General features: G+C 35.2%; 1 protein-coding gene across 6 annotated transcripts in view; it reads right to left on the bottom strand.

Moving 5' to 3' along the window:
* Positions 1 to 19,614, bottom strand: part of LOC118188177 (uncharacterized) — a 728,837-nt gene that overhangs the window by 350,301 nt on the left and 358,922 nt on the right. For all 6 annotated transcript variants that reach the window (XM_085813502.1, XM_085813503.1, XM_085813499.1 and 3 more), the window contains one exon: positions 619 to 668. The gene's annotated coding sequence lies outside the window, so the exon portion shown is untranslated. The remainder of the gene's footprint in view (positions 1 to 618; positions 669 to 19,614) is intronic.

Below are 19,614 nucleotides of genomic sequence, written 5' to 3'. Positions count from 1 at the left end.
TTTCTAAATATCTTACTAATACTTAGTTACGATATAGATATATCATTAAAACGACTTAATCTGTTCAGTCTGCATAAGAACGTCAGGTCTTTAGGTTCAGTCTAAAGACATAAATGTCTTTAGACTAAATGTCTTCAGTCTAAATATCTAAATGTCTTTAGACATTTAGATCTTTATGTGTCTTTAGACATTTAGACTTTAGGTTCGGCCTGCATAAAGACTTTATGTCGGTGAGAATAGAGCAGAGTTGTTGAAATGAAAAAGAAGATTTAAAGTCGTTATGGCTTTTAATCTTTGACATGACGATTAAAATTACCTTTAACTGAAAGTCGTACATCGATCACTAATATATTTTTTAAAGTTAGCAATCACAGCCATACATTTGCACCAAGCCTATTATGTCGGTAATGACCTAGCCGCACTCTTTTAATATCTGAAATTGCTGAGATGTTACATCTGTTAGGCTGTCACTCTTCTTGCTACCACAAAGACACTTATTTTATATTTAATATTTTAGGACTATACAGGTATCTTTTTTAATGGAAAAATAATACTTTTTACATTTTTACATTTTATTTAATATCAGAATGTAAATTAAAGTATTTTTGCACAACTCACCACTATATCAGCAATACTTGCTTGAGAATCAGTTGCATCGTCCAAAGGAACTGCAAGAAAAGTAATACATAAAGTTAATGAATGAAAAAATATTTAAATTCATATACCAGTTTTTCTAAATGCGTTCTACGTAATACTCATTTTATAATTCTCCGTTAACCTTCCTGTCCCTTTAAATGGAAAGAAAATGAACGGGATTTAATAGGTAGAAAACTTTTACCTTACTTGCTAAATGCATTACTTGACTCGTAATGCCTTCCTTGCATTATTCAATTACATTAAAACGAAATGCAGGCGAGCTTTACATTATTTTTTAAATACATTACTGATTAAATTTTGTTTGACGTTTTTCTAATATTATTCGCTTTTCAGAATCATTCTATAAAAGGATTATAAATCGTGAATTACACAATTTATAAACTTTATAACATATTCATGACTAATTAGTCATGCAAAAACAAAAGTACAGCACTAAAACAAACTGATCACTATACACATACGAGACTGAGTTGATTTCAAGTGACTATGTGCCACGTAGTCTTTTTTTAACTTACAAACAGAGAACAAGTTGTGGAGAAATGATTGATAGCCCTCGTATGTGTTTATGGTATAACAGTCACAACTATGACTATTGTATTACAAGTAGATGTGAGGAAAGCCTTTGTACCATAGTCTTAGTATGGTAGTATAGTTTTAGTAGTACACAGCCTTAGTACAGTTCATAGTCACAACTATGACTATTACATCACAAGCACATGTGAGGAACGTCTTAGTAGCATAGTAGGTATTATCGTAGTCTTAGTACGGTAGTATATGTTTAATTGTATAGTATGGTTGTATATATGTTGTCTTAGTATAGTAATCACAAGTACGTCTACTGCACCACAAGCACACGTGAGGAACGTCTTAGTAGCATAGTAAGTATTGGTATAGTCTTAGTATATGATTCAGATTATATGTGAGACAAAATTTGCCAGTTTTGTAAGAATAAAAGTTGAAAAGAGAGTAAGAACAAGTTATTGAGTTTATTTTTAATCGAAGAATGTTGTTGATAATGCTAGGGAAAAAATGGGTTTTGCAAGATGGGTACAGGGTGTCTCAACAAATGCGCACGCTGCATTTAATATGTCTCCCCCCCAAAAAAAATTATTTTTATAAAATGAAGAATATTTTTCCGCACTAATACAGGTAAATGATCCGATTTAAGAATGATGAGTTTGATTTAACTTGGCAACACTAGTATTTTATTACTATCAGATCATTTAGTAGCTTTATTCAGCTAATGAACGTGAGATTTGATTGTAAAAACTTATTACGAGAATGGAAACTGTCATGCAAAACTGTTAGGAAGCTTCGCGCTGTCCTTGGACGTGAACGTGCACCAGATGAAACAGCATTTCGCAGATCAAGAAAGAAATTTGAGGACTCAGGTTCGACAGCAGACTTTCAGTCACCATTTCTCGATCCAACACCGCTATTGTGAGTGACAGTTTTATTGACAGTCTTAAAAAACCCGAACTCAAAGACAAACGAAAGAAGAACTTACGAAATTGAAAAGTGTAATTAACCACTTTGACCAGTGAAAAAGGACCCGGAATTTCATCCAGAGAGTGCGCTGCTGCACAGCAAGTTCTGAAGAATATATGCCATCGTAATTTTAGATTATAGACATTATTTTTCATCGTTAAATCGTAACATTTACCTGTACTAAACATGTTAAATATTGTTACGAAGTTTCTATACTGTAACATGAACGAACTTAAGGCGACGCTTTGCCGGAAAAATAAGATTACACGGGACTAATTTTGGTCTCCAAATTTGACCAGAAATCACAAAACGTCGCCAGACCTGGGGACCATTTGGCAATATTTGGGTATATAATAACTGAATAACTGTAATTGATCACTATACGTAACTCTAACCGTATACGGCCCTTATATGAAGTTTAACCAAATATGTCTTCCAGCAATTTCGAGAAATGGAAAATAATTGCACTGCGTTAAACGTTCCGAGTAGTTTGAAATGATAACTACTGATTGTTCTCTGTCTTACTGAGGAGAGGGGTACGAATACTTTTGGGGAAAGTTCCAGATTTTTAAAGTGTTTCTTTTGCAAAAATTAATTTTGTCAAACTACCATCGGTTCTGCGTGCATTCAACCCACTATCAACTCCTACCCATAATAGTATTGATTAAACCGAAACTCATTCATAATACATATTTGAGTTCCTATCTTTTTAACTTTATTAAGTATCCTACTTATATTAGGGGCTCCAAATGGAGTCAGTCCGTAATGACCGACTGAGGGTGGATGAAATTTTAAAGGAAAACTGTGATGATCAAGGAGTCAACTGGACGTCGATGGCCGAATATGCACGGGCAATTTGTTGGGCGTAATTAAGATCCCACTGACCATAAAAAATATTAATAAAATCGAAAATATTGTTTATTGATATAACATTGTATCATGCGATACATAAGAAATCATATCAAATAAATACAAGGCTAAATACATTAAATACATAAATTTAATACATTTTTAAATTAATAAAAAAATTTTAACAAAGATAAATTTTTATACAATAAAGTGCGATATTAAAAGAAAATTAACATAGATAAACATAATTAAGAAAATAAAGCAAAACAAGAAAGAAGGGAATATTTTTAACGAGGGGATTTAAATGTTTTTTGAAGCAGCAGACATGAAAAATGTGCAATGCCCTCGCCAGGACTCGAACCTGGAATTCTTGAATACGCGCCGAATGTGCTACCATTACGCCACGGAGGCAAGCTGTAAGGAGGGAGAAAATACCTTACGTATTTCCCCTTTTAAAGGGCGACTGGGGATTAGGGAACCCAATCGCAAAGTGTGACGAATTATTGTCCGGTCACTGGTAGTGACGAATTATTGTCCACTACCTCTTTAGTTCGGGCGCCACTGTAGAGTCATTTGTTTATTTTGAAGTGGGACACGGGAACAATGCGCAATGCCCTCGCCGGGACTCGCAACTGGATCGCGCGAGGGTGCTCCCATTACACCACGGAGGACCGCTGGAAGGAAGGAAAAAATACCTGATACAATTTTATGCCAAATGGAAAAAAAAGTTGCATCAATACATCAAGCGCAACATTCACGTTAATTATAATCGAAATTTTGTGCAATTAGTGTCTGTGACTTTGTCTCTAAAACGTTGTTTTTGTTTCTAAAATTAAAAAGTAAGAAAGATAACAACAAAAAATCAGTAAATAAATACACGTAAATCTAATAAGTCCTTTTTTTTTCCAAACTTTTGTTACTATTCTAAGTAATGTCTTTAAATTATTTATATTATAATTACGCTGTATACTGTATATTATAGAGAAAAATGTATAAGGCGGTCGATGAAGGAGACGATTCCTTTAAAAGTGGTGGATAAAAGAAAACGTTTCGGAAACTCTGATGTATATCAAATGCATCGTGACTAAATCTAAAATAATACACACCAAAACGTAATAGAGCCTTACGACGGTTATTCTCCTTAAATTGCTTTCTTATCACATCGAAACTTGACGGCAAACCCCCTAAAAGTATTACGAATGTTGACATCTGCCGACGATCATATCACTAGATTGCCGGCAATAAAAGCAGAATGCGCCTTCGATGAAAAAAACGTTGCCACTAGATGGCGCTATTTCATTTATGCTTCTGGCATCCGGTGATATAATTTCGAGGCCTCGTTTTTTTCCCCTCTTGCAAAAGAGAGAGCGGAAGAAGACGAATTGCTGCAGTTAGGTGTAGAAAACGTCGGCTGTTGAAATGAGATTTGACTCTCTGACGAAGATGAAATGCTCTCGCACTAAGAAATATCACACCTTTGCTTTGCCTTCTAGAGGTTGTGACACCCTTTGGAAGATGAATTCTTCTTGTGTTTGAGATAACGACGAAAAATTAAAATTTCGCCCTCTCTCTTCGCTATTTTTGAAACTTTTCTGATTTATCTTCGGTTCTTCTTGCTTTTTTTTTATTCGGTTCGGAGAAATGGAGATAGATTTGAGCTCCTGCTCCGCGTTAATGCCGATCGCTGTCCAAATTCTTAATGGAAATTGATTTCGGCAGTTATTTTGTTTTTACTAGAGTTCTATTCATTTTTAAATTTTGTCTTTTTCTTCTCCTTCTCCCCCGCGCACTAAACGCTTTTCGTTTAACGACATTTTGAAGAATAGTGTTGTTTGAAAGAAATAGCCTTCGAAAAACCTAATGTGGTTGTTGCAGTTCTTTGAACAGATTTATAAGCTTGATTAGGTTAAGGATTTCGTTTTTCTTTTATCTTACTGAGACTTTGCAGACAAAAAAAAGCCACTTTAAATTCTAAAAAAGTACATTTCCAGTAAATAGAAGTTTTAAAAATTTCCTCAAGCATTTTCTTAATTCCTTAGTTTTCATGCGGAAACTTGCAGATATTGTTCAGTTGATGATAGTTAAATAAAGTCTCTGTTGGCAATAAGAAAATTTCAAATCAAATAAGTATTTTTTTGTCATTTATAATATTTGTTTTATTTAACTTATTGGCTACTTATTTATGCCCGCTGTGTGATTGAGCGTGAAGGACCATCATATGCATTACTGTAAATGCTATTAATTTGCAATTCATTCAAAAAAATGCTCGGAATATGAACTACCTTACTCTAAAATCAGAGTCTGTTACTTTAAAATACTTCAAGGTCGTACAGAACTTTCCCTTATGAACGACCGTAACGTTTGTCGTCATCACCGCATAGAAAGAGTTAGAGGATTTTAATAGAGGAATCGAACATTTTTCCCGCCGCAATCGTTGTCATGGTTACGAGTGACGGTTAGGGGGAAAGAAATTCCTTGAAATACCTATACTAAAGTAGAAGATTATAGCAAGAAGTCGAAATGATTTAATTGCTATAATACAACGAAGGATGTCGGATTAAGAGGTTGATTTGTTTTGAATAATAATTGAATTTTATTTGGATATTGTAATAAACATAAAATCATTTATCGATCTATCTCTTTGATTTGAATTGAATTTTATAACACTTCAAAATCATTTATCAATAGTTTGTTATAAAATTTAAAAAATAACGCTTGAATTTTATTATAAACTATTTGATTTGATTTTTAATTCGAAGTATGCGAGAGTATTAGAAATATTCGAAAATGCGAGCAAAAACGCTTGGGATAAGGATATCGGTTTTCTTCTAGCGCTTCCACACCGTAAGTCAGCTGAGAGCATGTCTGTTACGTGAATAGACACATCCAACGGATCCTCACTGATCATTTACGATAGAGGCATGTATTTCAAACAAAATTCATTATACTAGGAGACGTTCGCCACTACATTTTTTTTTTTTTTTCGGTTCAATTCAAAACTTTTGCTATTTGCTTTCGTTATTTATACATTTATTCTTTAGTTTCGCTGTAAGACCATATACTATTGTCGTTTATAATATTTCACATCTTATATATATTTTACTAATTTGCTGGTAAAAAGTTAGTGTTTTCGGCTTTTATTCTGAGTTTAAGCAGCAGTTATATTTATACAGTTTATGAGCTATGTCTCGAAACTGGTCGTGTTTGAAGTATTGTATCAGTTGCAAGAATTTTCTACTCTCGTATATCTATTCTTCATCGATAGGTTGTTCGAATGGAATAGTAATCCCTCATGTGCCCAAACTAATCATTTAACTTAATAAATTTTTCCAACAGAATTTAATTCTTCCTATTCTAAGTATACATACATGGAGTAACTGAAACGAACGCTACATATTCTACTTCCTTTTCTCCTTTAGCGTACTTTTCTCCTTGGTTAATCTTTGGATTATGCTAACTTGGCGATTTTTTGGCAAAAATTTGGCGACCAACCCTGCTACAGCAACCTGCTAGTTTTTGTTTGGAAGCCATTTTGTTTTCACGAAGTAAAGGCATTTTTTTTAACTCAACCTTTTTTTCCAACAATCTGTTAGCCGAATTACGCTTATGCTAGAGCTTTTATGGAACAAAAGTTCTAAATCATGACAAAGATTAGGTGCGAAATTGGGAGAAAGTGCAGAATCGCAAACTGCTTGCCGCGTTTTTAAGAATTGCACATACACGGTATCCATGTACATGTCGACCTATTTTCACTAAAAAAAACATCCCAGAATTGCACAAAAATGGCATTGCGCACACTCTTGACTTTATCCATGTACACTGCTAAAGTCCTAGCTATTAACCTTTATCGCCTTACCAAAATGTCGCCAAACTACCTGTTACCATATTCCAAAGATTAGCCTTCTCCTTTTGTTTACCAATTTTATCATCCAAAAATTGAGAGTGGAAAATATGCGAATAATTTAATTTCTGAAGGACGCGCTTACAATATGAACAAAATAAATGAAAATTAGTCATGAATAAACTATAGGTAACTATTGTATATTTTTTTTTAAAGGAAACTATATCCCAATAAGAATCCGCAGAAATATTAACTTTACAATACCAATAAGATACCTTCATTTCTACTTTCCTATAACTTGAATCTGGATTATTGTTGTACGTGCTACTCTTTATGTCTCTATCTTCCATAAATAATTAGAGCAGGTGAATGTGCAGCCGACTCGGCGAAATCGTAAACTGAATATCAGTTCCTGTTTGTTTCGCTTTGATGTATATGGATGTTTTCATTTTGAAATTTAGGGAAGCTCTTTCTCTAAACGCATTGGAATATTACGCGAATATCTTTAAACTTTCAGAACCTAGTGCTGAAAACTTAGAGGGAAAAATAAGGGAGTAAATATGGTATTTTTCAAAATAAACAGCACTGTTAACAACTTTAAACAGACATTAAGATAAAAATTCTTAGTAATTCATGAAACCGCGACATAAATATCCGAATGCATGCCGAATGCGGAAAGGTAAAATTTCAGAAATATCACATTCACCGATATTACACGTTCATTACATCACTACTAAATAAATACATTGTTTTGAATTGCAACATCCAGAAACAATGCAGTTTTGTTAGAATTTGTATTTGCAATAACACTCATGTTATTTATATCAATCTTTAATGAAAAAGCACGAAAGTTTCTGTTAGCATTTTATTGAAGGACGGAGACTACTAAAATAGCAAATCATAAACTGTTATCACGCTAGACCTTTCACTAATTTCTCGAGTATAAAATGAGATTGAAGAAAAGCAATTTTCTTTTCTTTTCCAAAAGAAGCACCAGGTGAAAGGAAGTTCAAACCTTACGTCGTATAACAAATCGAATTCATTCAACGTTAGAAAGTATTGCCAGAAGCGATACACTAAATTGGACGCCCCTAACGATAAGAGAACCTTATCTTTTTCCGAGATAATTTTTATTTTCGCTCCTTTTACGTCTGCCTATCAGAGATAAAAAAAACTGCGTTTACAAACTCGAAATTCTTTTCCCCATATATTTTTGCTCAACTTTCATTTTTCGGTATTTTCATATTTGCTCCCAAGCCTCGAGAAAAGAAGTTCTTTTGAAGTTGGAACTCAGATAAATGGATGGCAGATCTAAATTTACTGGCTGAACTATCATCGATCAAATGCTGCACAAGGTCCCAAAATCCGCGGATAAAGGAAACTGAGTCAGAAATCACCAGGAAAAAAAAAAGAGCTTAAAACTCTCGTTTTTATAGTCTTAAGGGCCTAATGGCTTTTTCTTGTACTCATTTCTTTTCGTAAAATTTGGAATTAATTCTGATTTTGCTGTTCGTCAGGATCAAACTCCTGAGTTCTGTACTAGATACTCGACATTTAGCTTGAAAATTTTCAATTACCCTTCCTTGTTTCTTTCTCATGTATTAAACAATAAGAAATTTCACTATTCTCTTTCTCTTTTATGTTAGTAAAACTTTGATGAAAATACATTCTTAATGTTACAGATTTTAATGACATGCTTGATATCCTTGTGTAGTTTCCAATTGCGATACTTTCCAATTGCGAGTCAGAATGCGCAAATTTTGTAACAAAGACCTAACTAATATTCTTAAAATTGGATTCTTAAAATAAAACCAAAAGCTCCACACCATTACTTTCTTAAAATTTTACATTGAATGTTATTATGATTAAAATTATAAAAAAGTGCAAAGAAGTATAAAATATTGCATTACAGTTTTAAGGCAATTTAACTTATCCCTAAAAGTAGAACTGGACTTTTAAATAATGTTTCTTCTTTTATTTCTAATCTATATACTGTAGATATAATGGGATATGTATATATTCATATATGTAGAGATCATCGACGACCGATGCTGACTTAGTGAATAACGAGCGAGGTGACGTCATCCCAGCTTAGTGCGGAGCATTCCAGACAAAGTGAGGTAGCGTCCAGACGTGAAAAGAGGAGCAGAAGCAAGCAGATGGCTTGTAAATCCTCCAGGAGTTGGTGGAAACAGGCGGTTTCCTTTGAAGTTCCTTGTAGACATGCTGATCACATTATCTAAAGCTAGCCATGGATGTCGCGTGTGTATAGGACTGAAATGTTCATCATTACATGAATCCTGTGTGGACTGAGTATAACTATCACCTGCAATATTAATTTTTACTTAACTTACCTTTTATTACTTTTATCTACTTCTTATTAGTAAAATAAAGCATTTAAGAATGCAATATCCGTGTTCTCCTCATGTTTTGAAAGTAAATTCTACATATATATATACATAATACATATATATATGTAATAATAAAATTCCATAGTCAAGAATACACTTAAAATTCTAACTGTATGTTCTTTTCATTTTTAATGGCGACGTTCTCTTATTTGAAAGTACGTGGAATTAAATCCACAGCCCCGTAGTCAAGTTGTGTTTCCCGCCTTTTCTACACGTACAGTTATAGAATGCTCTGGAAATATTTAAAGCGAACTGGATTGGCTGACGAGCCTGACGTCATTTCTTTGAAGCTCCGCCTTTTAAAAGGACTCGCAAAGGAATATCGGGGGCTTTTTTGTAAATGTCACGATGCACTAAACTTCATTGTGTGTGTGTGTCAAATATAAAAAATACGATGGCTTTGGCTACGCGAACAGGCAACGTCTGATTAACTTTCCACAATTTCCGGACCTTTCCCCTAGACCAGTACTTTCCAGAACATTCTGGCATGTTATGTAACAGCTAGTATAAATGCAGAGTTCGCACCATTTTTCGTCAGACTGCTTCCTACTATAGCTGCTACAAGACTCTGCGCTGCTCTGTCCATTAATCTTCCCTTTGTTAGAATAGTTATGAGGTCAAAAATCTAAATTTAACCTTATTTTAATTTAAACCATTATTGGATATGTAATTTGGAGAATTTCGTCTAAAAGAATAATGATCTGCCATTTGCATTGAATAAAGATATGGAGCTGTGAAGTTAAATTCTTTTGTGTCATCATTGGATGCCTTACTTACACTCAGCCACAATAATGTGCGGATTTGGATGCCAAACTTCATCATTCCTGTGCCTGACTCCCAAAATAATTATATATATATGTATATATATATACATATATATATATATATATGCACATATTTACTGCCTATTGTAATAAAATTCAGTTTTATCTCACTAATAACGACATTTTCTGGTTTGGGCGAAAACTCAAAAATAACTTAGTAAAAATTAAAGAATAAACTTCAGAGCGATTTTAAACTACAGATATTTATATAAGTGAAATTAATGAACATTATAAATTAAAACAAAATAATAAGAAAAAAGAAAATAATGTTTCATAACAAGGAAGTCCTCAAACATGTTTATTCCTGATGATTAACCAAAACCAGAAATGTATTCTAAGTCGATTACAGGGACAAAGGGTTACCTAAAAATGAAAAAAAAAAAAATCTTTCGAGCTTTCAGATGTATTTCTTCGAGCGCCATTTTGGGACGTATTATTAAAATTATAAAAGAGTTGGGATACTTCAAGAATAAGTGCTTTCGAAAATACAGAAGAAACAGAATTAAAGGTCTTTATAGGAGCATAAGTAATGCGAAGAACACGGCCGAAAAAGTCAACATGTCACTTTGCAGAATTTATATGAAGTAAACTGAAACAGTAATAAAATTCAGTTATTAAAAAATAAGTAAAAGCTCTTATAGTGAATTGAATTATCTTCATAAAAGGAAATAATTTAATAAAAATTATTAAATAAACTTTCTACCATATAAACAATATCCTATAACAAATAATTACGTTGCGCATGAAGAAAAGATTTCATGTATACATGTATTACTTAAGAAAATGATTCATTTAATGAAACATTTCATTGAGTAGAATATTTTTAACTGCTTTCAACACAAAGCTTTCTTTAAAAAATGGATTGAAAAAAAATGAACATTTTAATCTATCCTAGGTAAGGACTACAAGCTTACCTACATAGCGACAGAATTTCGAACACCCACACTTACCAAAGAGGATCCAACCTCAGCCTAAAGTCTTCCCAGCAAGGCCAGCTTAGCGTCGCCAGTAGTCTTATAAGGTATTCCTCCTGTCTTTTTGGTGTGCCTTCGTGGTGTGGTGGTTTGCACGCTGGACGCGTATCCAGAGGTCCGTGGCTCGATTGACTGCGAAGGTGTTGCATATTTTTCATCTTTCCTGCTTCCAAAATTGCCTAATCTCTCTACATTCTTTTCTTCTTACGGCAAGGCAGCGTACCGCAGGCCAAACTCTCGCATTCCTATTCTTAAAATCTACATTTTATATGTTTACCCTTAAAACTACATAAATTCTAGAACGAGCGTACGTCGTTGCAAAAAGAGGTAGAAAGGAAAGAATGAAATTAAATAACATTTCGTTATTGAAACTTTGAATAACCTTGAATATTTTACAAAATATTAAATTCTGGAATTAGGATTTTTACTGCAAAAATTATCTTAAAGACAACTATTGGAAAATACGATGCAACAGCTGGCAGAATGATGTTCTTTGACTACAAAATTTCATTCTTTATTTGCCCATGCAAGCGGACACGAACCTCGGAGAAAACCTAAAAATTCAGACTTTTTAAAAACATGCACTTCCGAATGATACCGTTACAAAATGTTAAAAACGTAAAGCACTAGAAAACAACAAACAACTAAAAAAACTCTTTACTTAAAATCCCTTGAGCGCAAAAATTGGACTTAAGCGTTGAAAACTTGCAAGCGGATCAGAAATTCTCACGCTTTATGTATGAAAAAAGCAGTTACGTCGAACGTAAACATAGAATGGAAAAAAAATTGCTCCGTATATGTAAAATATCAAAGGAAAAGAAGTGTCGCAACATAAAAAAAAATTCTACTCCCGGAGAAAGTTTGGTAAATGATAATACGGATGAAAGGAGAACTTGGAAGGAAGAAGGTAGGAGCCGTAAGCTATAAACTACTAAAGAGAGAGAGAGAGGAGAAAAAAGCAGCAGCGAGATGTAAGACGAAAAGCTTCGATAAAAGAATTTAAAAAAAAAAAAAAAAGAAGTTGTTGTCATAGGATACGAATCTATTTTTTTTTTTTTTTTTTTTTTTAGTTCCGCCTTTTTACTTGCCATTTCTTTCTGCCATTTTATGATTACAAAACCAGCGATTGTTTAGAGATGGGAATATGGATTCTGACAAAAATAGGAAGACGAACTTATTCATAAGGTTCATCTCTGAGTTATATGTGTTACTATGGTAATCACCTAAGGACACACTTCAAAATAGGAATTCAACTCGGTATATTTACTTTCAATCATTTCCATTTACAAAACTAGCGTTCTTTATTCGATGGCTAAAACGTTTTCAAAATAGTTGAGAGAAAAAGTGCAGTTTTCGACATGTTTCAAAACTCTCCAGGCTGGAAATAGTACTAGATGTTTGAACGTAAACCAGATATAGTAATCTTTTTCATTTCAGTTCAGTCCCTTCAGGATTTTCACCAGTTCTATGTGATTAATTTTTATTATGTCGCTTCTTTATATTTAGTCTGAAAGAAACCCTTTGAGTCAGACATTAATGTTTCTTCTAAATGCATACTAATATCGTTTCTCGCAACTTCGTAACATTTAAACTTTTATTTTTATGGTTGGTTTCGCTATATATAGCGTAGAAACGCTTTAAAATATGTCTTTCCAGGAAACAGCAAGGAAAAAATATTATTTATTTACTTACAGGGAAGACTCATAAGCTAAACCAAAAATATTATCAAATAAATCATTCTAAATTAAGCATTAAATCTGAATAGTATAATAAAAACAAATATTATGAACGCCTGACCTACCTAAATCTGTATATAAAAAATTCATCAGTGACCCGAAAGGAATTTTTTGTGCTTTGTTTTTCATCTGCTCTATAATTCTAGTTCTGCTGCAGCATGTCGAGTTAAATTCGCTAAAGGAGTCTATTTTTCAAAATACCGTTCATTCATTAGCAGGACAGAACAGGACAAGTACAGGGGGCATCACGCCATTTCTATTGTCAAAAATGGTATAGTCCCCATGCACTACCTCTCTAGCGTACCGCCCCTTCCACAGAGGACCTGATTACGGTAAACATAGGACATAGTACTAACAACATATAAGGACATAGCACAACATACTGTTACAACATACTTCGACACATAGGACATAGCATTAACATATTGTTACAGATTATTTACTATGCATGAAGTTATGTTCATTATAGAGCTTGTTGGTTTTGGCACAGCATATGCTTTATGATACTTAGGGTGTTATATCTGAATTATGTGTTGAATGTTGTAGTGCCGTAATTAGGTAGGTAGTGTTCCATTTGGTCCAAGTTCAATGTTCAGAGTTTAGCGATCCATGGGTGCACTACTTTAACATGTAGTTTGATGAATTATTGCATTTGATGCACTGGTCAGCTGTTTCAGTTCACATGTAAAATTGGTACGTTCTACCTGGTGTAGATTCTGCTTCCTGTTTAAGGTGGTGTTTGACGAGTTGAAGGTACCCCTGTGACGATACACTTCTCCTCTTGTAGAGTATGTGAACGCTTTACCAGTGACAATGGTATAGTACCAGTGTACGCAGGCACAGGTACAATATAAATTGATAGCTCGCATTATAGCTAGTCCTTTTGAAGGACAGTTATTGTGAAGTTCCTTCCCCTGATGAAAGACGAAGAACGGAAGTGACTTACCCCGGAAAAACCGGTCGAGGCAGGCTGGTGGGGGGAAGAAAGACTGGACGGAGAGGGCACTGGGAGTTGGACCGGCGAGCATGCTGTGTGAGAACGTAGAGAAAGGAAATATGTTTTAATTTCTTTTGCGCGCCTTATATATATATATTGTATATAGTTTATTTTACAGTGTATTCGTTGTATGGTATATCAATAGTGCAGTTTGTGTAATAAATTAGTGAAGAAAATGTCAAAGCGGACAAGTGTTATTTTTCCACTATGGTAAGTTTACACAGAAGAACCCACCTCGTGTTTGAACGAGCGCGAGGCATGACAAATGGCGCACCCATACAGGATAGTGGGAAAAAAAGAAATCACCAAAAATACGAAGGAAGTAAGATCTTAAAAAGTGATTTGAGTGAACGTGGTTTAAATGAAGGAAATAAGTCACGAAAGCAAGGAAGATGACAAAAGATGGTCATGAAAGACGGAAAGTTCCACGCGTAAGCCTACACGTGCAAATAAACGAAAGGGTATATGAAACCTCGTCGTGTGAAAAGTGATCATCAGTATTACCGTGGTGATATTATTAATTGAAATGTTCGTGCAGTGTTGAAACAGTGGTTGGTAAAAGTGATCATCAGTATTACCGTGGTGATATTATTAATTGAAAAGTTCGTGCAGTGTTGAAACAGTGGCTGGTAAAAGTGATCATCCGTATTACCGTGGTGATATTATTAATTGAAATGTTCGTGCAGTGTTGAAACAGTGGATGGTAAAAGTGATCATCAGTATTACCGTGGTCATATTATTAAGTGAAGTGTTATGCAGCGCGATGAGGAAATTGTACAGAATTGAGCACAACTCGTCATTTTCTACTATCGGGGGTCAAAGGTAAGTCCCTCTTAATTTCTTGGAAAGCACAATATATAAATGAAGAGAGCTCCCTCCCTATAATTACTATAGTAACGGAGAAAATTAAAATTGTGTTAATGTCGGTTAATAACATGATGAGAATGCCAGGCGTTAAAGCCAGTAGACACTTAGAAAGTATATTTTATATGCAAATAAGGAATTATGATTAATTTTGTTATTAAGGAGATAATGTATGCTAAATGAATGTTAAAATAGTTCAAAAATATGTCAGCAGTAATTTCGAAACATTTAATTGCGTGCTCGTGTTACTAATTAAGGTAGAAATGATTATCTATTTTTGTTGTTGCCGTATTTTGACAAAATGTTTTAATCATTAAAGTTAATAGGTTGATTAAAATTAATTAGTTAAATGATTTGAGAACAATAAGTAAATGTTTGTTTCATTTCCAGAATACGTAAAGTATTACGGCGTAAGGCCAAAGTATTCAGAACTATTTTTTTTGTACTAATTCAAAAGCTAATATAATTTTTTGGTATTTATGTGTTAACAATATATGGTGAAATATATGTTAATAGAAATATATGTTAAATATATGTTGTAGTAATATATGTTAATAGTAATATGAGAAAGGTATTCATGATTGTGTTCACTAATGATAATGTTTGCTAAATGAATAATGGTAGTATTCAGGAGTAGTGAAATATGTATGTTTGCCTGTAAAATTAAGTGTTATTTATGTGTTGTATGGGTAAAGCTGTAAAAAGAAATATCAGAAGTTAATATGGGTCCTAAAAGAAGAAATAGGGTGTCAGAAGAATCTGATGAAATTATTAAGAACATGCAGGCTCAAATTAGGTTAAAGGAAATGGAGCTGCAGCTAGAAAAGTGTAAGTTAGAGGCAGATGCGGCTAAAGACCGATTAAAAGAGATGGAATTTCGGGAAAGGCAATTAGAGAGAGAACATGAGATAAAAATTAAAGAACTAGAAATTCAGAGTAGGAAAGAAGATAAAGGAGGAAATAAATCGGGCTCAGAGGATGAAGGGGTTTCAGATGCTGAGAGCAAGGGAAATGATTTCTTGAAACATTTAAAAATAATGAAAGGAGTTATGATTGACCCGCCATCTAAAGCTGAGGAATGGCCGTTCTTTTTCCATCATGCGGAAATGATGTTTAATCTCTATAAAATTCCTGAAGAACATAAGGGGAAAATTATTTTGCAGAGTTTAAAAACTAAAGTTAAAAGTTTGATTTCAACTCTGGGTGAAAGGGATTTGGATAATTATATTAAGATTAAAGATACAGTATTAAAAGAATTCCAGATTACCCCATTGCAACATAAAAAGAATTTAGAAAAATGTGTAAAAAGATATGAGGAAACGTATACTCAGCACATAGCGAGGGTTGAGGCAGCACTTGATTTCTACTTAGAATCCAGAAAAGTTAAGACTTTTGATAAATTAAGAGAACTATTGATTGTCGATCAAGTAAAAGATCAATTACCCGCAAATGTTAAGGCGCATATACTGTTAAAAGAGGTAGAAAACTGGTTATCTCCGTCAGAGCTTGCAAATGATTTGGATAATTACGTTGCAGCAATGCCTAGAAATTACAATACGAGTGCTCAGGAAGTAAATAAAGTGGGACCAAAACAGGAACCGATAAGACAAGGGGAAAAATTAGGACGACCAAATAAGAGTAAGGGGAATTTCAGTTCTGATTACAGGGTTGATAAGGAGAAGTACAAAGGAGTAAAAACTTTAGAACCTCAAGGAATGATGCAGGCAAATAAGAAAGTTCTAAAATGTTTTCAGTGTCAGGGTGAAGGACACATAAAGCGTTTTTGTCCAGCGATAAACCTGATAGCGAAACCCAAGAGAGGAAGCGAAAAAGAGGATACGGATGAGGTGGAAGCAAAGGGATTAAATAAAATATGCGTAGGGTTGAAGTTAGCTAACTATGCAGAAGAAATTCCGTTAACTAGGGCAAGTGGGGAATTACCTAGGATAGAACTGCAGATAGGCAACGCTAGATTCAAAGGAGTGATTGATAGCGGAGCAGAAGTTACTGTAATCCGGAAATCGGTCGTTCCACAGAAATATTTGGAGTCTGGAGGGAAGATATGGTTACAACCCGCCGTGGGACCCCAGGTAGAAGCCCAATTAGTTACAGTACCTATCAGTATCTGGTCAGGAGAAGAGGAGGTACAGCCTTATGTAAACGTTCATGCAGCAGTAGTGCATAATTTGAACGAGGAGGCGCTGGTGACACCTCGAGATTTTAGACTTCTCAGGGAACAAGGAGATATTTATTGGGGAGAAAATAAGGAAGAAAAACCAGTATTGGGAGTTGGTCAGGTATCGAGTAACTTGGACGGAAAGGAATCGACAGAAAAAGCCAGTCACGAGGTCGAAGGTGAAACGGAAATAGCTCGTACTACACCGTTGGTAAGGAGTAAAGATGAGGGGGAAGTAGAAGTGGGAGGCAGTGAGCAAATGTCAGCTGATAACCCCTCTTATCGCAAACTCAACGTTTTAGACAGGAGCAAGCGGAATGTATTTCGCTGAAAAGCGCGTTCATGGATGCACGTAATAACAAGAATGGGTATTGGCTGGAGTCAGGAATTTTGTACCATACGGGAAGTGTCAATGGGCAGCGATGTAGTCAGTTAGTTGTTCCTCAAAGCCGCAGGAAAGAAATTGTGAAGTTGGCTCACGAAAGCTTACAAGGGGGGCACTTCGCAGCAAAGAAGACGGCGGAAAGGATTAAAATGTCGTTTTGGTGGGAAGGATTGTCAAAGGAGGTGCGGAAGTGGTGCGAAGCTTGCAAGGAATGCCAGCTACGAAGGAAAGTTAAAGTGAAGGATAGGGCTCCAATTACAGCAGTAGGGAGGCCAGAACTTCCATTTCAAGTGGTTAATGCGGACGTTTTAGGGCCGATTGAGCCGAAATCTTCAAGAGGGCACCAGTATGTGTTATGTGTTGTTGATCAACATAGCAGATGGCCGGAGGCAATTCCACTAAAGGCGTTAACAGCGAAAGCTACATGTGACGCTTTCATTGATATTTTCATGCGAACAGGAGTTCCGAGAATGATAGCCATGGATAACGGAACGAACTTTAAGGCTAAGCTAACACAAGAATTTTTAACTAGGTTAGGGGCATCGCCAAAATTTTCTACGCCAGGGTATCCGCAGTCAAACGGGCTAGTGGAAAGGTGGATAGGAACAATGAAGTCAATGTTGCATCACGCGATAAATACTCAAGGAAGAAACTGGGATAAGCAGCTACCATATTTGTTATGGGCTTATAGGGAGATACCGAATTCAATTACCGGAGTCTCACCATTTTTGCTGATGTATGGTCGGGTGCCAGTGGGGCCACTGGCGATACTTAAATCAAGTTGGGTAGATGAGACGGTATTACCACAAGGAGTTGGGGAATCAGTTACTGAATATTTAATTTCTCTTCGAAATAGGTTACAGGAGGCAGAGAAATTCGCTAAAGAAAATTCGGAAGCTAAACAGCAGAAATATGTTCATCATCATAATTTGAGGTGTAAGGAAAATGAATTCGAGATAGGAGATGAGGTAGTAGTACTGATACCAACGTCAACAAATAAACTTTGCTCGAAATGGACAGGACCTGGAGAAATAGTTGCGAAAAAGTCTCCACATTCATATTTGGTAAAATTGCCAGATGAATCTGTTAGACATTTGCATCAAAATAAGTTACGGAAATATATGCAGCCTATAAATGCAGTAGGGATAATCTATGAGGCTGACACAGAATTTGGGGAGGTGCAGCACGCGCCTATTCAAAGAAACCCTAAAGTAGACAAACTTTTAGATAGGATCTGTGTTTCAGAGGAATGGAAACATTTAGATAGGTCACAAAGGAATCAGTTGAGCAGATTAATCAAATCTTTCCATGTAGTGTTTGACGGGGAGATTAAATGTGCGAAGGTAGGATCCCACAGTATCAGGTTAAAAACGGGAGTTGAAAGAAAGCAACCTCATGTTTATAAGGTACCTGAGGCGTTGAAGCCACAGGTGGAAAAGCAAATTGCTGATTTGTTAGAAAGAGATTTAATTGAACCTTCCACAGCAGAGATAGCTTGCCCTATTGTGTGTGTAGCAAAACGGGACGGAAGCGTACGTTTATGTTGTGATTATCGAGGGCTTGCGGAAAGTCAGATTGTCCCATTTCCTATGCAAAACGCAGAAGAGCTTCGATATAAGGCAGGGGCAGCACGTTATTTGTCTACGCTAGATATTCTTAAGGGGTATTGGGAAATCCCTATGGAGAAGGAAAGTAGACATCTGACGAGTTTTGTTTCTCCGAAGGGTCAGTATCAGTGGAAAGTGATGCCGTTCGGTTTGTCAGGTGCTGCCGCAACTTTCCAAAGAGTTATGAATCAAGCTCTTAGACCACATAGTGATTATGCTGAAAGTTTCATCGATGATATAATTGTCTATTCGTCAACGTGGGAAGAACATCTTAAACATTTAAGAGCCGTACTCAGTACTTTACAGACATTGAACTTTACGGCTAATTTAGAGAAATGCTCTTTTGGCAAGTCGGAGGTAAAGTATTTAGGTCACATAGTAGGCTCAGGCAGACATGGCCCAGATCCAGAGAAATTGCAGGTCATTAAAAATTTGAAGCCACCTAGAACCAAAAAGGCATTAAGATCAGTTTTGGGGTTATATAATTACTATCGAGAGTATGTTCCGAATTATGCAAAAATAGCTAGGCCGTTAACTGAGCTCACGAGAAAATCTATACCTAATGATATACCTTGGGGGTCTGAAGCCGAGAAGGCATTCAAAGAAATAAAGGATGCATTGTGCACGGCATCGTCTTTATATACGCCGGATATACGGAAACCTTTTGAAATTAACACAGACGCCTCACTGATAGGTATTGGAGCGTGTTTACTTCAACGAGATGAGTATGGGAAAGCTAGACCGATAACATTTGCTAGCCAGAAATTAACTAGCGCTCAGTCTAAATGGAGCACTATAGAAAGAG

This window comes from Stegodyphus dumicola, chromosome 3 (assembly GCF_044657685.1).
Source record: "Stegodyphus dumicola isolate Sdum_Otavi_A_Nest chromosome 3, ASM4465768v1".
NCBI lineage: Eukaryota > Metazoa > Arthropoda > Arachnida > Araneae > Eresidae > Stegodyphus > Stegodyphus dumicola.
This window is presented reverse-complemented; position numbering and strand designations above follow the sequence as displayed.